This window comes from Bos grunniens, chromosome 4 (assembly GCF_055505025.1).
Source record: "Bos grunniens cultivar Pamir isolate PY7600 chromosome 4, Bosgru_T2T1.0, whole genome shotgun sequence".
In the NCBI taxonomy this organism is placed as follows: Eukaryota; Metazoa; Chordata; class Mammalia; order Artiodactyla; family Bovidae; genus Bos; species Bos grunniens.
Genome location: NC_141168.1, coordinates 21,298,709 through 21,320,569, shown reverse-complemented (window position 1 = coordinate 21,320,569; position 21,861 = coordinate 21,298,709). Strand labels below are relative to the sequence as shown.

The following is a 21,861-nucleotide window of genomic DNA, read 5'->3' as shown; positions in this document are numbered from 1 at the left end:
AATAAGCATACACAAGTATATAAAATTTTTTAAACTACCATAATACCAGAAGGTGAAGTTTAAATTGGTCTAATGTGTTGAAACCTGAGCTCACCATCTCTTCCCTACCACCATTTTCTTACAACATAATGACCATTTACCTGTCCTCTCTATTACTTCTTATCTCCCAGAAAGAAATGACATGACTATTGGTCCTGTATTTGCCTCACTTTCATTTGTGGCTACTATTGTGATGTAGAGTTGGACTGCTAACCATTGGTGGTTTCAAGACTTGAGATGTGTGTCAACAAATATAACCCAGTGAAACATGGAAAAATCTACCTTGAATTCCAATAGGCTGCTGCTGCTGCTGCTAAGTCGCTTCAGTCGTGTCCGACTCTGTGCGACCCCATAGACGGCAGTCCACCAGGCTCCCCCGTCCCTAAGATTCTCCAGGCAAGAATACTGGAGTGGGTTGCTATTTCCTTCTCCAATGCATGAAAGTGAAAAGTGAAAGTGAAGTTGCTCAGTCGTGTCCGACTCTTGGCGACCCCATGAACTACAGCCTACCAGGCTCCTCTGTCCATGGGATTTTCCAGGCAAGAGTACTGGAGTGGGGTGCCATTGCCTTCTCCATCCAATAGGCTAGCTCAGTGAATTAAACCAATCCATTGATCAGTGAAAGGAAGTTGAAACTTGCGAAAACTTTCCCATGTTTACAGCACTGGTGAAAAGCCCTGGACCAGCAGATGGAGCTAAAATACCACAGCTACGACTCTGGGTTTGTGCTCACTCTCAGACACTTGGAAGTGATGTGGGAAAGAAAGAGTGGAGGCTACTGTTCTGGATCTGGACAAGAAGAACCCCTACCCTGGGCCCTGTGCTTTAGAGAAGGGGTTGGCAAACTTTTTCTGTAACTGGTCAGATAGTAAACATTTCAGGTTTTGTGGGCCACATGTAGTTTCTGTCACATATTCTTTTTTAAATTTTAAACAACTTAAAAAATGTAAAAACCAGGACTTCCCTGGTGGTCCAGTGGTTACAACTCCACCCTTCCATGTCAGGGGACAAAGGTTCAGTAGAACACACTCAGCAGCATGGTGTGGCCAATAATAAATAAATAAAATGTAAAAACTATTCTTAATTGGTAAGGAGTAAAAAACAGATTGGGTAACTTCCCTGGTAACTCAGCTGGTAAAGAAACCACTTGCAGGGGAGGAGGAGCTAAGATGGCGGAGGAGTAGGACAGGGAGAACACTTTCTCCCCCACAAATTCATCAAAAGAACATTTAAACGCAGAGTAAATTCCACAAAACAACTTCTGAATGCCGGCAGAGGACATCAGGCACCCAGAAAAGCAACCCAAGTCTTCGAAAGGAGGTAGGGAAAAATATAAAAGACAAAAAAAGGGACAAAAGAGGGAGGGATGGAGTTCCGTCCCGGGAAGGGAGTCTTAAAAAGAGAGAAATTTCCAAACACCAGGAAACCTTCTCACTGCCAAATCTGTGCCCAGCCTTGGAAGCACAGAGGGCAACATAACAGGGAGGAAAAATAAACAATTAAAACCCGCACATTGCGAGCCCTACGGTAACTCTCCCAGCCGAGAAGCAGCGCAGACGCCTGCACACGCCATTAGCAAGCGGGGGCTGGGCAGGGAGGCGTGGCGCGGGCTGCATTGCAAGAATCTGGCCTGAATACCCCGAGCACTATCTGAGCGAAATAATTTGGGCTAGCAAACCAGACTGTGGGATATCTACCACGCAAAAAGCCAGCCCTAACCTATGACACCGCCAGGCCCGCGCACAGAACAAAGGACTGAACAGAGATAGCCGGCGGCAGACCATCCCCCTCCGGTGATAGGCAGCCAGAGCCGGAAGGGGGCAATCGCAGGCCCAGAGAGACATTATCTATAAAACTGTAAGCAGGCTTCTTTGCTAACTAAAACTTCTTGGGGGGTCTGGACGGTCAACATCTGCCTGAGAAGGTGTACCGGTGCACAACTAGATAACCGAGCGGCGGGGAGGCGGTAAGTTGCAGCAATCGCGCACGCAAAACACCTCATCACCTGAGCTGCTCGGATCTGGGAAGGGCACAAAACTCAGGCCCAACCGAGAGTCTGCACCTCTGAGGACTAGGCGAGTGCTTGAACCTGAGTGGCTTGGACCTGGGAAGTACAGGCAGTCCAGGGCCGGCCACGGATGGTTCCCAGCGGAGCAACCTAGAGCCTGAGCAGCGTGGGCAGAGAGGCTACACGCACCGTGAACGGGGGGCAGATCCAGTGTGGCTGAGGCACTGCGAGCACACGCCAATGTTGTTTGGTTGCAGCATCCCTCCCTACCTCCCCTCAGTGCGACTGCACGAGTGAGCCTATAAAAAAAAATTAAGTCCTCTATTATTCCTTTAATTTCCACTTTTATAACCGATTACTTTGCAAAAAACAAAAAGACCCTATTTTTTTTTAAAGCAAACTTCATATATATGTTTTTTTTAAATAATTTTTTGACCTTTTTTTTTCTTTTTCCTTCTTTTCTTTAACATTGTATTTTTGAAATTCCAAACTCTACTCTAGATTTTTAATTTTAGCTTTTTAGTATTTGTTATCAATTTTGTACCTATAGTTTTTTTTGTTTTTGTTTTTATATAATTTCTGTGACCCTTTTTTCTTTTTCTTTTTCTCTGTTTCTTTCTCTTCTTCTTTTAAATAACATTGTATATCTGAAATTCCAAACTCTATTCTAGATTTTTAATTTATGCTTTTTGGTATTTGTTATCAATTTTGTACCTGTATTTTTTTTTATATATATAATTTATGCGACCTTGTTTGTTCTTGTTTTTTTTTTTTTTTCTCTCTCTCTCTCTCTTTCTTCTTCTTTTTTTAACATTGTATTTTTGAAATTCCAAACTCTACTCTAGATTTTTAACTTTTGCTTTTCGGTATTAGTTATCAATTTTGTACCTATATTTTCTTTATAATTTTTGTGACCTTGTTTGTTTTTGTTTGTTCATTTTTTCTCTCTTTCTTTTCCTTCTTCTTTTCTTTAACATCGTATTTTTGAAATTCCAAACTCTACTTTAGATTTTGAATTTTTGCTTTTATGTATTTGTTACCAATTTTGTACCTTTAAGAACCCAATCTTCAGTACCCATTTTTCACTAGGGAGCGAGATTACTGGCTTAACTGCTCTCTCTCCCTTTGGACTCTCCTTTTTCTCCACTAGGTCACCTGTGTCTCTTCCCTAACCCCTCTCTACTCTAACCAACTCTGTGAATTTCTGTGTGTTCCAGACGGTGGAGAACACTTAGGGAACTGATTATTGGCTGGATCTGTCTTCCTCCTTTTCATTCCACCCATTTATCCTCCTGGCCACCTCTGCCACCTTCTTCCTTCTTCTTTTCTCTGTATAACTCTGTGAACAACTCTGAGTGGTCCAGTTGTGGAGTGCACATAAGGAAGAGATTACTGAATAGCCCACTCTCTCCTCTATTGATTCCATCCCATCTCATTCAGGTCACCTCTAACTCCCTCCTCACTCTTCTCTTCTCCATATAACGCTGTAAACCTCTCTGGGTGAAACAAGTTTCAGGGCAAGACATACCAAGCAAATTCTCCAGCAGCAAGGAACACAGCCCTGAGCTCCAAGATACAGGCAGCCCAAAGTCACCTCAAAACCATAGACATCCCATAACTCATTACTAGACATTTCATTGCACTCCAGAGAGAAGAAATACAGCTCCACCCACCAGAACACCGACACAAGCTTCCCTAACCAAGAAACCTTGACAAGCCACCTGTACAAACCCACACAGAGCGAGGAAATGCCACAATAAAGAGAACTCCACAAACTGCCAGAATACAGAAAGGACACCCCAAACTCAGCAATTTAAACAAGATGAAGAGACAGAGGAATACCCAGCAGATAAAGGAACAGGATAAATGCCCACCAAACCAAAGAGGAAGAGATAGGGAATCTACCTGATAAAGAATTCCGAATAATGATAGTGAAATTGATCCAAAATCTTGAAATCAAAATGGAATCACAGATAAATAGCTTGGAGACAAAGATTGAGAAGATGCAAGAAAGGTTTAACAAGGACCTAAAAGAAATAAAAGAGAGTCAATATAAAATGAATAATGCAATAAATGAAATTAAAAACACTCTGGAGGCAGCAAATAGTAGAATAACAGAGGCAGAAGTTAGGATTAGTGAATTAGAAGATAGAATGGTAGAAATAAATGAATCAGAGAGGATAAAAGAAAAACGAATTAAAAGAAATGAGGACAATCTCAGAGACCTCCAGGACAATATTAAATGCTACAACATTCAAATCATAGGGGTCCCAGAAGAAGAAGACAAAAAGAAAGACCATGAGAAAATACTTGAGGAGATAATAGTTGAAAACTTCCCTAAAATAGGGAAGGGAATAATCACCCAAGTCCAAGAAACCCAGAGAGTCCCAAACAGGATAAACCCAAGGCAAAACACCCCAAGACACATATTAATCAAATTAACAAAGATCAAACACAAAGAACAAATATTAAAAGCAGCAAGGGAAAAACAACAAATAACACACAAGGGAATTCCCATTAGAATAACAGCTGATCTTTCAATAGAAACTCTTCAAGCCAGGAGGGAATGGCAAGACATACTTAAAGTGATGAAAGAAAATAACCTACAGCCCAGATTATTGTACCTGGCAAGGATCTCATTCAAATATGAAGGAGAAATCAAAAGCTTCTCAGACAAGCAAAAGCTGAGAGAATTCAGCACCACCAAACCAGCTCTCCAACAAATACTAAAGGATATTCTCTAGACAGGAAACACAAAAATGGTGTATAAACTCGAACCCAAAACAATAAAGTAAATGGCAACGGGATCATACATATCATTAATTACCTTAAATGTAAATGGGTTGAATGCCCCAACCAAAAGACAAAGACTGGCTGAATGGATACAAAAACAAGACCCTACATATGTTGCCTACAAGAGACCCACCTCAAAACAGGGGCCACATACAGACTGAAAGTGAAGGGCTGGAAAAAGATTTTCCATGCAAATAGGGACCAAAAGAAAGCAGGAGTAGCAATACTTATATCAGATAAAATGGACTTTAAAACAAAGGCTGTGAAAAGAGACAAAGATGGTCACTACATAATGATCAAAGGATCAATCCAAGAAGAAGATATAACAATTATAACTATATATGCACCCAACACAGGAGCGCCACAATATGTAAGACAAATGCTAACAAGTATGAAAGGAGAAATTAACAATAACACAATAATAGTGGGAGACTTTAATACCCCACTCACACCTATGGATAGATCAACTAAACAGAAAATTAACAAGGAAACACAAACGTTAAATGATACAATAGACCAGTTAGACCTAATTGATATCTATAGGACATTTCATCCCAAAACAATGAATTTCACCTTTTTCTCAAGCGCACATGGAACCTTCTCCAGGATAGATCACATCCTGGGCCATAAATCTAGCCTTGGTAAATTCAAAAAAATAGAAATCATTCCAAGCATCTTTTCTGACCACAGTGCAGTAAGATTAGATCTCAATTACACGAGAAAAACTATTAAAAATTCCAACATATGGAGGATGAACAACACCCTGCTGAATAACCAACAAATCACAGAAGAAATCAAAAAAGAAATCAAAATTTGCATAGAAACTAGTGAAAATGAAAACACAACAACTCAAAACCTGTGGGACACTTTAAAAGCAGTCCTAAGGGGAAAGTTCATAGCAATACAGGCTTACCTCAAGAAACAAGAAAAAAGTCAAATAAGTAACCTAACCCTACACCTAAAGCAACTAGAAAAGGAAGAAATGAAGAACCCCAGGGTTAGTAGAAGGAAAGAAATCTTAAAAATTAGGGCAGAAATAAATGCAAAAGAAACAAAAGAGACCATAGCAAAAATCAACAAAGCCAAAAGCTGGTTCTTTGAAAGGATAAATAAAATGGACAAACCATTAGCCAGACTCATCAAGAAACAAAGGGAGAAAAATCAAATCCATAAAATTAGAAATGAAAATGGAAAGATCACCACAGACAACACAGAAATACAAAGGATCATAAGAGACTACTATCAACAATTATATGCCAATAAAATGGACAACGTGGAAGAAATGGACAAATTCTTAGAAAAGTACAACTTTCCAAAAACTGGACCAGGAAGAAATAGAAAATCTTAACAGACCCATCACAAGCATGGAAATTGAAACTGTAATCAAAAATCTTCCAGCAAACAAAAGCCCAGGTCCAGACGGCTTCACAGCTGAATTCTACCAAAAATTTAGAGAAGAGCTAACACCTATCCTGCTCAAACTCTTCCAGAAAATTGCAGAGGAAGGTAAACTTCCAAACTCATTCTATGAGGCCACCATCACCGTAATACCAAAACCTGACAAAGATCCCACAAAAAAAGAAAACTACAGGCCAATATCACTGATGAACATAGATGCAAAAATCCTTAACAAAATTCTAGCAATCAGAATCCAACAACACATTAAAAAGATCATACACCATGACCAAGTGGGCTTTATCCCAGGGATGCAAGGATTCTTCAATATCCGCAAATCAATCAATGTTATACACCACATTAACAAATTGAAAAACAAAAACCATATGATTATCTCAATAGAGGCAGAGAAAGCCTTTGACAAAATTCAACATCCATTTATGATAAGAACTCTCCAGAAAGCAGGAATAGAAGGAACATACCTCAACATAATAAAAGCTACGTATGACAAACCCACAGCAAACATTATCCTCAATGGTGAAAAATTGAAAGCATTCCCTCTAAAGTCAGGAACAAGACAAGGGTGCCCACTTTCACCATTACTATTCCACATAGTTTTGGAAGTTTTGGCCACAGCAATCAGAGCAGAAAAAGAAATAAAAGGAATCCAAATTGGAAAAGAAGAAGTAAAACTCGCACTGTTTGCAGATGACATGATCCTTTACATAGAAAACCCTAAAGACTCCACCAGAAAATTACTAGAACTAATCAATGATTATAGTAAAGTTGCAGGATATAAAATCAACACACAGAAATCCCTTGCATTCCTATACACTAATAATGAGAAAACTGAAAGAGAAATTAAGGAAACAATTCCATTCACCATTGCAATGGAAAGAATAAAATACTTAGGAATATATCTACCTAAAGAAACTAAAGACCTATATATAGAAAACTATAAAACACTGGTGAAAGAAATCAAAGAGGACACTGATAGATAGAGAAATATACCATGTTCATGGATTGGAAGAATCAATATAGTGAAAATGAGTATACTACCCAAAGCAATTTATAGATTCAATGCAACCCCTATCAAGCTACCAACGGTATTCTTCACAGAGCTAGAACAAATAATTTCACAATTTGTATGGAAATACAAAAAACCTCGAATAGCCAAAGCTATCTTGAGAAAGAAGAATGGAACTGGAGGAATCAACCTACCTGACTTCAGACTCTATTACAAAGCCACAGTTATCAAGACAGTATGGTACTGGCACAAAGACAGAAATATTGATCAATGGAACAAAATAGAAAGCCCAGAGATAAATCCACGCACATATGGACACCTTATCTTTGACAAAGGAGGCAAGAATATACAATGGATTAAAGACAATCTCTTTAACAAGTGGTGCTGGCAAAACCGGTCAACCACTTGTAAAAGAATGAAACTAGAACACTTTCTAACACCATACACAAAAATAAACTCAAAATGGATTAAAGATCTCAACGTAAGACCAGAAACTATAAAACTCCTAGAGGAGAACATAGGCAAAACACTCTCTGACATACATCACAGCAGGATCCTCTATGACCCACTTCCCAGAATATTGGAAATAAAAGCAAAAATAAACAAATGGGACCTAATTAAACTTAAAAGCTTCTGCACAACAAAGGAAACTATTAGCAAGGTGAAAAGGCAGCCTTCAGAATGGGAGAAAATAATAGCAAATGAAGCAACTGACAAACAACTAATCTCAAAAATATACAAGCAACTCCTACAGCTCAACTCCAGAAAAATAAATGACCCAATCAAAAAATGGGCCAGAGAACTAAATAGACATTTCTCCAAAGAAGACATACAGATGGCTAACAAACACATGAAAAGATGCTCAACATCACTCATTATCAGAGAAATGCAAATCAAAACCACTATGAGGTACCATTTCACGCCAGTCAGAATGGCTGCGATCCATAAGTCTACAAGCAATAAATGCTGGATTGGGTGTGGAGAAAAGGGAACTCTCTTACACTGTTGGTGGGAATGCAAACTAGTACAGCCACTATGGAGAACAGTGTGGAGATTCCTTAAAAAACTGGGAATAGAACTGCCTTATGATCCAGCAATCCCACTGCTGGGCATACACACTGAGGAAACCAGAAGGGAAAGAGACACGTGTACCCCAATGTTCATCCCAGCACTGTTTATAATAGCCAGGACATGGAAGCAACCTAGATGCCCATCAGCAGATGAATGGATAAGAAAGCTGTGGTACATATACACAATGGAGTATTACTCAGCCATTGAAAAGAATACATTTGAATCAGTTCTAATGAGGTGGATGAAACTGGAACCTATTATACAGAGTGAAGTAAGCCAGAAAGAAAAACACCGATACAGTATACTAACGCATATATATGAAATTTAGAAAGATGGTAACAATAACCCTGTGTACGAGACAGCAAAAGAGACACCGATATATAGAACAGTCTTATGGACTCTGTGGAAGAGGGAGACGGTGGGGAGATTTGGGAGAATGGCATTGAAACATGTATAATATCATGTATGAAACGAGTCGCCAGTCCAGGTTCGATGCACGGTACTGGACACTTGGGGCTGGTGCACTGGGACGACCCAGAGGGAGGGTAGGGGAGGGAGGAGGGAGGAGGGTTCAGGATGGGGAACGTGGGTATACCTGTGGCGGATTCATTTCGATATTTGGCTAAACTAATACAATATTGTAAAGTTTAAAAAAAAAAAAAAAAAGAAGAAGAAACCACTTGCAATGCAGGAGACCCCAGTTCGATTCCTGGGTCAGGAAGAGCCCTGGACAAGGGATAGGCTACCCACTCCTGTATTCTTGGGCTTCCCTGGTGGCTCAGACAGTAAAGAATCCACCTGCAACACAGGAGAACTGGGTTCGATCCCTGGGTTGGGAAGATCCCCTGGAGGACCCACTCCAGGGGGTAGCAACCCACTCCAGTGTTCTTGCTGGGAGAATCCCCATGGACAGAGGAGCCTGGTGGGCTACAGTCCACGGGGTCACAAAGGGTCAGACACGACTGAGCACAGCACAAAACAGATTACAGGCTAGATTTGGTCCAAGAGCCACAGCTTGCTGACTCTTGCTTTAGAGGACTCAGAAACACAAGAATAGTGAACGCACTAAAGAAACACGGTTATGTCTGTCGCTTGGGATCCTGTGCTCGGTGCAAGCTCAGCATGACCCACATCCCTAAACATCCTCTCACTACTAGTACTGTGTCCTCAGAACAAGGTAACTGCTTCTGACTATTACAGTGTTAGAGCAGCCACGTCATTAGAACACAGGAAGGATTGGAGCAACAGAAGAGCTCGGGCAGGAGAGGAGACAAATTAACTTGTTGGACCTTTCTTCTCAGATAGAACGAAGGCAAGAGATTCTTGTATAAGAAATTATAGTGCTTGGGTCTTCCCTGGTCCCTCAGTGACAAAGAATCCACTTGCCAGTGCAGGACACACGGGTTCCATCCCTGATCCAGGAAGATCCCACATGCCATAGAGCAACTAAGCCCATGGGCCACAACTATTGAACCTGTGCTCTAGAGCCCGGGAGCCGCACCTACTGATCCACGTGCCTCACCCACTGAAGCCCAGGTACCCTGGAGCCCATGCTCCGCAACAAGAGAAGCCACTGAAATGAGAAGCCCATGCACCACAACTAGAGAGTAGCCCCCACTTGCCCGTGCACAGCGATGAAGGCCCAGCCCAGCCAAAAATAAGTTTTAAAAAAAGGAATTATAGTTCTCGGTAAGTCTAAGTGAAAGGGAAATCGTGCCCCTGGCATCTAGCAGATCAGGGTAAAGAAACTGATGAAATAAAATTCATATTTTAAGGCAGACAAGAAAAAAATTAAATATAAAAGATGATTGCTCCTTGGAAGAAAAGCTATAACAAACTTAGACAGTATATTAAAAAAGCAGAGACATTACTTTGCCAACAAAGGTCCATATAGTCAAAGCTGTGGTTTTTCCAGTCGTCATGTATGGATGTGAGAGCTGGACCATAAAGAAGGCTCAGCACCAAAGAATTGATACTTTTGAACTGTGGTGCTGGAAAAGACTCTTGAGAGCCTCTTGGACTGCAAAGAGATCTAACCAGGATATATAAAAGAAATAAATCCTGAATATTCATTGGAAGGGCTGATGTTGAAGCTGAAGCTCCAATCCTTTGGTCACCTGATATGAAGAGCTGACACACTGGAAAAGACCCTGATGCTGGGAAAGATTGGAGGCAGGAGGAGAAGGAGACGACAGAGGATGAGATGGTTGGATGGCATCACCAACTCGATGGACATGAATTTGAACAAACTCTGGGTGATGGTGAAGGACAGGGAAGCCTGCGTGCTGCAGTCCATGGGGTCGCAAAGAGTCAGACACAACTGAGCGACTGAACAACAACAACAACAAAGGAAGACAAGAAAAAAAATTAAATATTAAACTCCTTCTGTTTATTTGGGCCTCCTCCCTCCCTAAAATGCAGTGTCCACCCACATTACACATTAACCGGAGCTCTTCAAAGATAGAAGGGCCAGATAAACTGTAAAGCAGTTTTTTTTTTCTTTCTTCTGATGTTAACAATGTAACTTCTTTAATTTATTTATCTTTTAATTGAAGGATTAGTGCTTTACAGAATTGTGTTGGTTTCTGCCAAACATCAACATGAATCAGCCATAGGTATACATATGTTCCCTCCCTCTGGAACCTCTCTCCCATCTTCCTGCCCATCCCACCCCTCTAGGTTGTAGCAATGTAACTTCTTGAAAGAATAGTGTTCTTTCTCAGCTCTATTGGGAGTCATGGTGACCTGCTGCTCCTGTCTATGTGCTTACCTGGACAATGTATCCCTGGTGAACTTTACATGAAATATCAGTATGTCATTTTAACATATGATCCTTTTTCTCAAAAATGTATATGACTATGTCTTTGACTTCTAACAGGTGAAACAGTTCCCAGAGCTGCCTGACAATCCACTCCCTGGGTTATAATCCTCAGTATGGCTCGAATAAAATCCCTCTTTTTTTTTTTTCCTTAACTTGATAGTTAATTAAAATTTCCACTTCTTATTCTTTGCTTAGTTTTAATTTGCATTTACCAAAGCCAAGTATTGCCTCCCTGGGGGAGAGTAGAAACAAAACCAAACCTCAAATCACATGTGTTTTGTGATTCATGCTATTGATGATATAATACAAATAGGTTGCACTGAAGAAGAAATATACCCTGCTTTGAAAAAAGTGGTTCGACAAATGGCATTTGAAGGTTAGCCAATTGACCTGGCAAAAATCCAGGGTCCACCAGCTTGACAAATGAAATCCTTAGGTATGTCTTGGTCTAGAGCTACACGGAAAAGTTTATTAAATGCTAAAAACCCCTGTTAACTCTGAGTCCACCTTGAGAAAAGAAAGGAAGCACAAGGACTTGATAGATCACTGAAGTACATTGCGTCTGGTGTGCTCTTGGACTGCACATCAGAGCACAGGCATGTGCAGAAAGGCTGTTTTTGAAAGGGAAGAACAGCAGAAAGTTCTGGCTGAAATTCACAAGTTATGGCTCAGACTGGTCTCAGACCAGCATCCCAACCAGAACAGCACTCCTGAGATAACAGAAGTGTTGGTGGTTGAGTCCATGCTGAATGAGGGCTGACCCTGGCAGATGCCAGATGCTACAGCTCTGAGTGGGGCATTTGGTGCAGAGGTGGCCCAAAGGAGCTATTCAGCCACTCTCCTTCTGAAAGGCCATTCCTAACTAGTCTGCTACTCGGCACTGTTTGGAATTAGAGTACTACTGACCTGCACCAGATAATTCCAAGATCAGAAATCTCAATGATATCTTGAATGATGTCAGAAAGACATTCAAATAAGGAAGGGGTGTGCGTGCATGCTAAGTCTCATCAACAGAACTTGCTGATTAAAAGGAAATAGTTACATTCAGGAGAAGAAAACATGGTTACACAAGGAGGAGTTCATAGGATCCATGAATAAGTGACAGTCCCTGCCTTCCCTGGACACTACTTCACAAGATAATCTAACTCTAGCAACCAAGATTTGGATCTCACTATGTGGGTCTTTAAATTCAAAAAGCAAGTTGGAGTCTTGCTGAAGGTGCTGCTCATCCACTTGAGAAAGACTGAGACTGAAAGAGTGTAACATTTCAGTAGAAGGGCTTTGATGGAGGAAGGAAGGCAAGTCTAAGTCCAGCCAATGAACAATGTGTGTGATGTGGCAGTGGACATGAAATTACCCAGAATCATCCCTTTAGAATTTTAGATTCTCAAGCTGTAGCCAATGGACTAGCACTTTGGTCTGGCAAGTTGGTCATAGAGGCTGTACTGAAATTTCACCTTTTATGGGACAGGACTTAATAGTCAAATCTCAAATACTGGTGGTTCATATCAATGTCCCCGTGTCTTACAAAAGAGGAGGGAAGTATGACTTTGAATGTAGTCGCTATGGTCCAGGAGATGACACCTCGGGTCACAAGCCACACACACGTGGACTCAGAAACTGCACAATCTCCATCTCTATCTGACATTGTTTGTGTTTCCAAGGATGATCCAGATTGATGACAATGATTGATTGATTGATGACAGTGATGGGCACAGGTGCCTCTAGTGGGAGAACATGAGGATAAATGGCCCATCACAGAGCTGGTAGGCTGCCTGAACTGGACAGTCCACAGAGTAGGGACGGTTTTTAACACTCTTTAAAAACCTGGTGGTTCTGGAGAACTGTGGTGCTGGAGAAGACTCTTGAGAGTCCCTTGGACAGCAAGGAGATCAAACCAGTCAATCCTAAAGGAAATCAACCCTGAATATTCATTGGAAGCTGAAACTCCAATACTTTGGCCACCTGATGTGAAGAGCTGACTCATTGAAAAAGATCCTGATGCTGGGAAAAAATTGAGGACAGGAGGAAAAGGGGGTGACAGAGGATGAGATGGTTGGATGGCATCACCAACTCAATGGACATGAGTTTCAGCAAACTCCAGGAGACAGTGAAGGACAGGGAAGCCTGGCCTGCTGTAGTCCATGGGGTCGCAGAGTCAGACATGACTTACTGACTGAACAACAAGAAAAACCTGGTATGGACAGTGTTTCTGATTTGAACTTTGCTTATCCTATCACTGAAGCCCTGGCCCAGGCTACGACATAGGGACTAGCAACCCAGACTGAAATCACCATGAAGATCAACTTATATATTAAACAGCTCAAGGATCACTTTTCACAGCATGAACATGACAGGAATGGAGCAAGAAATACAATATCCATTGATCTTTTCATATTTCATGACTGCTGATTCTGCTGCTAAGTCGCTTCAGTCATGTCCGACTCTGTGCAACCTTATAGACTGCAGCCCGCCAGGCTCCGCCATCCCTGGGATTCTCCAGGCAAGAACACTGGAGTGGGTTGCCATTTCCTTCTCCGATGCATGAAAGTGAAAAGTGAAAGTGAAGTCGCTCAGTACTGCTGACTCCTAGCGACCCCACGGACTGCAGCCTACCAGGCTCCTCCGTCCATGGGATTTTCCAGGCAAGCGTACTGGAGTGGGGTGCCATTGCCTTCTCCATATTTCATGACACTTCACCCCAAAGCAGCAAAATTACTGCAAAATTAGAATATGTGCTTGAAGCAATAAAATGTGGGTGACAAAGGCAGGAAGGGCAAGCTTTGCAGGGTAACACAGTGTAAGCTCAAGATCAAGCTGAAAATGGGGCACAAAAGTGAGTCGCCAGTGGAGCAGTTAGAGCAGAGGGTAAAGAAATCTTATTTTCCCAGGACTAGAGCTTTAGTTGTGTTCCTTAAGATGGAATACTAGAATCAATTTAATTTGACTTGCTGGTATTCGGATGGTATTTATGGGCCGGATTGGAAAGTCTGGTGTTTTTCAGAAGAAGACATGCATCCTACCCAGTGGAAAGAATCCAGTGACAATATATTTATTAAATCATGTGAAAGTACCTTGGGAAAGGACACACAAAGGAAGGTTTAGCAATGTTATTTTTCCTGCCCACTAATTAAAAGTTAGGGGAGAAAAACTCAAAACCCCCTCTAGGAGCAAGAAAATGGGTTGAAAAGGGCTCATCATGGGGAAAAAAAAAGATGGTGGCAGAATGAATTGGAGTCACCAAATCTTTCATCAAATAATGCTACTTTTGCCCATTGTGTTTAAATAGGAATAAGAAAATGATTTCTTAGTCATACTTCTAGATACATCTTCAATCCGGGATGAGGGGTGCTGGCATCATAGTTGGTTCTATGAAACTGAAACACATCTAATAAAGCTAGACCCAAAGTATAGTGGGCTGTACTGAATGGACAACGAGGTGTTGGGAGGCACAGTGCAAAATAGCCTTGAAGGAGAAGGTCCTTGGGGAAAAGGCGAAGGGCCAGAAGTACCCAGGCATTGTGTACTGATTGCTGAAGAACATTTCCTGCCTTTGGCTATGCTCGGTGCCAAGATTTAACAATTAAACATTAAAGACGTTGCTTGAGAAAAATGGGTCATGAGATAAACACATGGGCCATTAAGAACGCGCTGGTCCTTGAAGTATCTTTTACTGATTATACCTTAGCCTTGTACGTGCTCTCCTGGTCATATGCTCTAAGCTCTTTGTTCCCTGCTCCTATAAAAAGGCTTGACTGCAGGAATAAAATTAGTCCTTGCAGAGACTGTCCGAGTGTTGTTCTTTCAGGTTCGCCGTTTCCAAGTCCCAGGGAGAAAATCCCCACAAGGTGGCGCCCAAACAGGGACTTGATAGGAAGACTGAACAAAGCGGCGAGTCCTGCAGAAAGAGGTAAGCAGGATGGGACAACATAGCAGTAAGATTCCTTTCATTTCTATAATGCATCACTTTTTGAAACAAAATGGCGTTAGTGTTTCAAGAGATCAGTTGAACGACTGCTATCATATTTTACTGGAACATAATCCATGGTTCCCAGAGGAAGGGATGCTCAATCTAGACATATGGAAAAGAGTTAAGAATAATGTTTTGCGAGCATATCGGCAAGGAGTCCATGTTCCCCCTCAATGGTGGGTTACATGGTCACTCATACGGGCTGTCATAGAACAAATTTAAGGGCATAATATTGATTTGGAAGTGGAAACTGTTCAGTCTTTACATGAATATGAGCTTAAGGAACAAGATATGCAAGGTGCTTTGAAATATAAGAATGTTATGCTCAATCAGACACAATCCCTAGGAAAACAGCTTGGAGACATATGTATACAGGATGCATCAAAACTGAAACCACTTAGAGTGGAAGTCATTTCATTCAACGGACGGCCCAAATCTGAGGTTTTCCCTTCTGCTCCACCTGTAACAGCAGTTGCTAACTTTGCTCGTACTAACCATTTCAATCCTCCTCTGGAGATGCCTGCTTGCGCTTTCGCTTTTCCAATACAGTTTGATCAACCTGCCCAAGGCCAGAATGCTTGGGCTGGTTTAGATTTTGGTATGTTGTCTAGCTTTAAGAAAGCATGCACTCTGTATGGACCTACGTCTCCTTATTGTGTAGAATTCCTCAGAGGATGGGCTGATCATTGGATGCCATATGATTTTTTTCAAGTAGCGAAGATGATTCTAAATTCTCAACAATTACTTCAATGGCAAATGTGGGTTAATGATGAAGCCCAACAGATGGTGATTGACCAGCAATCTCATGGTAACCCCGCCAATTTAACCTATGATATACTTACTGGAACAGGAGCCATGGCTGATACGACTACGCAATTAGCTAATATTACCCCTCAAATGCTGCATTTCATTAAAGAAATTTCTTGCAGAGTATGGGCAAAGGTTGATAATGTTAACTCTGATAGTTCATTTGTTAAGATTACCCAAGGACATGAAGAGGAATATTCCCAATTTATAGGAAAATTAAAGGATGCCATTGAAAAATCTATCAAAGATGAAACCTTACAAAATATTATTTTAAAACAACTTGCCTGTGAAAATGCCAATGAGGAATGTCAATCCATGCTTAGACAAATTCGAAAAACTGGTTGTCTTATGGAGTACTGGAAAGCTTATAGAGATATCGGATCTATGTCCCATAGAGCAAAATTAGCGACACTAGAAACTTTTAATGTGCAAAAGGTTACCAATGCTTAATGTTTTAACTTCGGGAAGGCCAACCATATGAAAAAACAATGCCGAATGCCAGGGAAAAAAGCCAAAAATAATACTACTTCTAAAAAAAAAAAAAAAAGGCCCCCAGGAGTTTGCCCAAAGTGTAAAAAGGGGTTCCATTGGTTGAATGAATGTCATTCCAAATTCGATAAGGATGGAAATGCAATAACTACAGAGGTACAACAAAAACAACAAGGAAACTAATAAAGGGGCTATCCTCTAGCCCCACTACAAAAGGAGGACCCCACATTATGACACTACAAGCAGCTACATCTAAGAGTGCTTGCATTGATATACCTAGTCCTTATGACACGGAGTTAATAGAATTATACAATCCTCATAAAATCCCCACTGGATATTACAGTCCAGTCCCATCCGGAACAATGGGACTAATTTTAGGACGTAGCAGTTGTACCATGAAAGGTTTAGTAGTGTTGACTGGAGTTATGGATGAAGATTATGAAGGAGAGATACATGTCATGGTGAATGTCGTAAAATTAGGAAATATATACTTACAAAAAGGGGAGTGCTTTGCACAATTATTACTTTTGCCATATGTCAGACCATCGAGGGCATCTGATAAAATTAGGCAGGGGGGTTTTGGTAGCACCAATCTTACCGCCGCACTATCTACCTTATTAAAGGAACATCAAAAGCCTATGCTTACTCTAAAGATACGGGGAAAAGATTTCACAGGTATGTTGGATACAGGAGCCAACATTTCCATTATTAGAACTGAAGAATGGCCCCTTGAATGGGGTAAGACTGTGGCTCCTTCCAGGCTGTAACGGGTAAGCAAGGCTGCTGCTGCTAAGTCGCTTCAGTCGTGTCCAACTCTGTGCGACCCCATAGATGGCAGCCCACCAGGCTCCCCCATCCCTGGGATTCTCCAGGAAAGAACACTGGAGTGGGTTGCCATTTCCTTCTCCAATGCATGAAAGTGAAAAGTGAAAGTGAAGTCGCTCAGTCGTGTCCGACTCTTCGAGACCCCATGGACAGCAGCCTACCAGGCTCCTCCGTCCATAGGATTTTCCAGACAAGAGTACTGGAGTGGGGTGCCATTGCCTTAAAACTTTTGTCAGTGCATCCTATTTACAAGCTTATGGTCCTGATCAAATTGTAGCTTACATCAAACCATATATTACCAATATCCCCATTAATTTATGGGGAAGGGATTTTCTTGAACAAACGAAAGCCACGATTTCTCTGAATGAGCCTTTTTAATGGGGGCCATTAGGTTAACACTGCTGCCTCTCGATTGGGAATCTAATACCTCAATATGGACACCTCAATGGCCCCTGACTAAAGAAAAGTTGGCAGCTCTCACACAATTAATAACTGAGCAACTACAGAAAAATCATATAGCGCCTTCATTTTCCCCATGGAATTCTCCCATTTTTGTCATAAAAAAGAAATCAGAAAAATGGCGAATATTGATAGATTTAAGAAATGTTAATAATACCATGATTCCTATGGGGCCCTTACAACCTGGATTGCCCTCCCCTTCCATGGTGCCAAAAGGATGGTCTATAATTATTACTGATTTACAAGATTGCTTTTTTACTATACCTTTACATCCTAAAGATAGAAAACGTTTTGCTTTTTCAGTTCCTTCTATAAATCACATGGCTCCTATCAAAGATTTAAATGGAAGGTTTTACCTCAGGGAATGATGAACTCTCCTACCATTTGCCAATATCTCATATCTGTTTTATTACAACCCATTAGAGATAAATATCCTACTGCTTTCATAATTCATTATATGGATGATATACTCCTCTCCATGGAATCTGAACTCTATTTACAACAGTTATATGACAAAATCACTACCACTCTTCAAAATCATGGCCTGCTTGTTGCGCCAGATAAAATTCAATTGAAAGCACCCTTTAATTACTTAGAACATGTTATGGAAGAGTCTAAGATAAAACCTCAAAAACCTCAAATCTCTATGCATTCTCTACGCACATTAAATGATTTTCAAAAGTTGATAGGAGATATTAATTGGCTTCGGCCATCCATTGGCATTCCCACCTATACATTACAAAATTTATTCAACATTTTAGAAGGACCTCCTGACCCTAATAGTCCTAGACAGCTAACAACAGAAGCAAAAGAAGAACTAAAATTTGTTGAAAAACACGTTCAACAATCTTTCTCAACTCGGCTGGATCATACCCAACCTATTTATTTATATATATTTCCTACTAAACATTCACCTACTGCAATCATAGCTCAAAAAAGCCCAATAGAATGGTTATATCTACATACTAAACAGTCAAAAAAAATCGTATCATACATTGAGAAAATAGGGCAACTAATTGTATCAGGAAGGAACCATATACAAACCTTAACTGGATTTAATCCATATGCAATACATGTCCCCTTGACAAAAAGAGAATTACAAATTGCTTTACAATATAACATGACCATGCAAATAGCATTAAATGATTTTCAGAATGTTATCTCATTCCATTTGCCTAAAGGAAAATTATGGGACTTCCTACAATTTACTAAATTTATAGTAACTAATATCATTGCATCCCAGCCTATTTCAAATGCACCTACCTATTTCACTGATGGCAACAAGAAAGGCATAGCTGGGATTGTCGGCCCTGATATCAAAGAGAAATTACCTACTACCTATTCGTCAATACAAAGAGTTGAATTATATGCTTTATATGCTCTTCTGTCTCTTCAACCATTACCCTGTAATATATATACTGATTCCAGATACCTTGCTTCCCTTTTCCCCGATTTTGTTACTGCCTTTTTATACAACCTAGATGAAGAATTATATATTCTCTTTTCAAAGACTCAAGCCTTAATTCGATCACGTATGGAACCCTTCTTCATTGCACATATACGTGCTCATTCAGGTTTACCTGGCCCCCTGGCTGCAGGAAATGATGCTATTGATAGGTTCATAGCTCCTGTCTTTACATCTGCTATTGATGAACATGCTAATCTTCATACCAATGCTAAAAGATTGCACTCTAAATACCATATTCCCCTCACTGAAGCGAAACATATCATTAAATCCTATGACATCTGCGCTCCTCTGCACTTACATACCACAATTTCAGGAGTTAATCCTCATGGGCAACAGCCTAACTCCCTTTGACAATCTGACTTCACTCATTGCTCCTTAGGAAAGTTTTCTTTGCTTTTGGTCTCAATTGATACATTTTCAGGTTTTATATGGGCACTGCCTATCTCTTCAGAATCCAACAAACACACCATTTCCACACTTTTACTCATCTTCCCTGTTATGGGGATACCTTCGGTCTTAAAAACAGATAATGGGCCTGCATTTACCTCTCACTCATTTCGTTCATTTCTACTGGAATGGAATATAACACACATCACGGGGACACCCTATAATCCCCAGGGTCAACCAATTATCAAAAGAGCCCATCGTACTCTTAAAACTCATTTATTAAAACTAAAAGGGGGAATATGGAAGAGAAGATACACTTCTTATCCTATGAACCCTCAATTGTTATTATCTTTAACTCTTTATTCCTTAAATTTTTAAAATATTAATAAAAGATAGTTCTAATACTCGTGCAGCAGACATTTTGTAGAGGAAAACAGTAAGAAACTGTTAGAAGCCAACACACCAATATGGTATAAATAGTTTAATCAATGGCTGCCAGGAATCTTACGACTCCTAGGCAAAGGTTATGGTCTTGTTGTTGCAGATGGAGAAGAAATCTGGGTTCCACTTCGCCATGTCCATTACTGAGAAGTACCCGGAGACTGGACTCCCCCGACAGGTGACGCAGCTGACACGAAGGGTCTCGTCAATGACCATAGAGGAGCTGAAGAGAAAACGTCAACGTCTGAACCCCGGACCTGAGCAATGGCATGTGTGGAAGATTCCTGCTGCATTGGAGCACTTTGCCAGTGTGTATGGGACTGCAAAAGCCTTAAAACCTCAAAACTATACCTTTTTATACAATCAGATCAGATCAGTCGCTCAGTCGTGTCCGACTCTTTGCGACCCCATGAATCGCAGCACGCCAGGCCTCCCCGTCCATCACCAACAGTACAGGTTATATCCAACCTTGTGTGCACTTCCCATACATGTTTATTGTAGGTAACTTTGATATAGATCTTTCTGCTAAGATTGTTAACTGTATAGCATGTGCCTTGTATACGTGTTTAAACCATACTATTTCACATCATAATGTCAATATTGCAATAGTCAAGCAGAGATCTGAATTGTGGCTTCCTGTTAACCTCACAGAACCATGGACCGACTCTGTATTTCTCTCAGTTCTGCTCAAAAATGGCTTAAAGAGGTCAAAGCGCATAATAGGATGGGTTATTGCTGGTATTCTTAGTCTAATATCTATTGTTACAGTAGGAACCCTATCTGGTATGGCACTACACAATTCTATACAGAATCATGATTTTATAACTGCTTGGCACAAAGATTCCCATGATCTCTGGACTCGACAAGCTCAAATAGATCAGCGATTGCAAACACGAATTAATGAATTACAAGCAGTGGTAATTAATATAGGAGATCAAATATAGCAACTTACTTTCCAAACACATACACGTTGTCACTGGAATTTTACTTCTTTCTGTCTGACTAACATGCCCTGTAATGGCACTGAGTATCCTTGGGATAAAGTTAAAGCACATTTGCAGGATCTCACGGATAACTCAAGTTTGGACATTAACCTTCTAAAACAACAAATTGCTAATTTTCAAGTTAAAATACCTAAGGAATTGTATAGCACCCAATTTTATGATACTTTAACCAAAACATTATCCTCTCTGAATCCTGGAACTTGGTTTTCAGGAGGCAACCTTTTTATATATGTATTAATTGCTCTGCTTTTTCTGTCATTGGTTATAGGACACAGATGTCTCTACTCAAGACTCCGTGCCTCTCACAACGGAGTCCAACTAGCAGCTGCCATGCTTAAACTAAAAACAAAAGGAGGATATGTTGGGAGGCACAGTGCAAAATAGCCTTGAAGGAGAGGGTCCTTGGGGAAAAGGTGAAGGGCCAGAAGTACCCAGGCATTGTGTACTGATTGCTGAAGAACATTTCCTGCCTTTGGCTATGCTCAGCGCCAAGATTTAACAATTAAACATTAAAGACGTTGCTTGAGAAAAATGGGTCATGAGATAAACACATGGTCCATTAAAAACGTGCTGGTCCTTGAAGTATTTTTACTGATTATACCTTAGCCTTGTATGTGCTCTGCTGGCTGTACGCTCTAAGCTCTTTGTTCCCTGCTCCTATAAAAAGGCTTGACTGCAGGAATAAAATTGTCAGTCCTTGCAGAGACTGTCCGAGTGTTGTTCTTTCAGGTTTGCCATTTCCAAGTCCCAGGGAGAAAATCCCCACACGAGGAATGAACACTGTGAAAGTAGCCAGTACCTACAGTGATGCTGGCATATTTAGGACATGGTCTGTGTAAACTTTGAGATTAAAAGGT

At 40.8% G+C, this 21,861-nt stretch overlaps 1 protein-coding gene and 1 long non-coding RNA gene across 18 annotated transcripts in view; one reads left to right on the top strand and one right to left on the bottom strand.

Moving 5' to 3' along the window:
• The window catches only part of LOC147373751 (solute carrier family 23 member 2-like), an 87,590-nt gene that overhangs the window by 19,215 nt on the left and 46,514 nt on the right, over positions 1–21,861 (bottom strand). Inside the window, exon 1 of one of the 16 annotated variants that reach the window (XM_086395476.1) lies at positions 2,237–2,346. The exons of the other annotated variants lie outside the window; for them this stretch is intronic. The gene's annotated coding sequence lies outside the window, so the exon portion shown is untranslated. Of the gene's footprint in view, positions 1–2,236; positions 2,347–21,861 lie in introns of those variants that run through there. 16 annotated transcript variants of the gene reach the window in all.
• LOC147373753 (uncharacterized) lies at positions 1,187–21,706 on the top strand. Of its 2 annotated transcripts, none has more exons than XR_015162043.1 (4): positions 1,187–1,359; positions 14,963–15,064; positions 20,104–20,308; positions 21,273–21,706. It is a non-coding gene; the product is annotated as an uncharacterized LOC147373753 (long non-coding RNA). The 2 variants fall into 2 exon arrangements; XR_015162042.1 differs by having other exon boundaries at positions 20,104–20,312.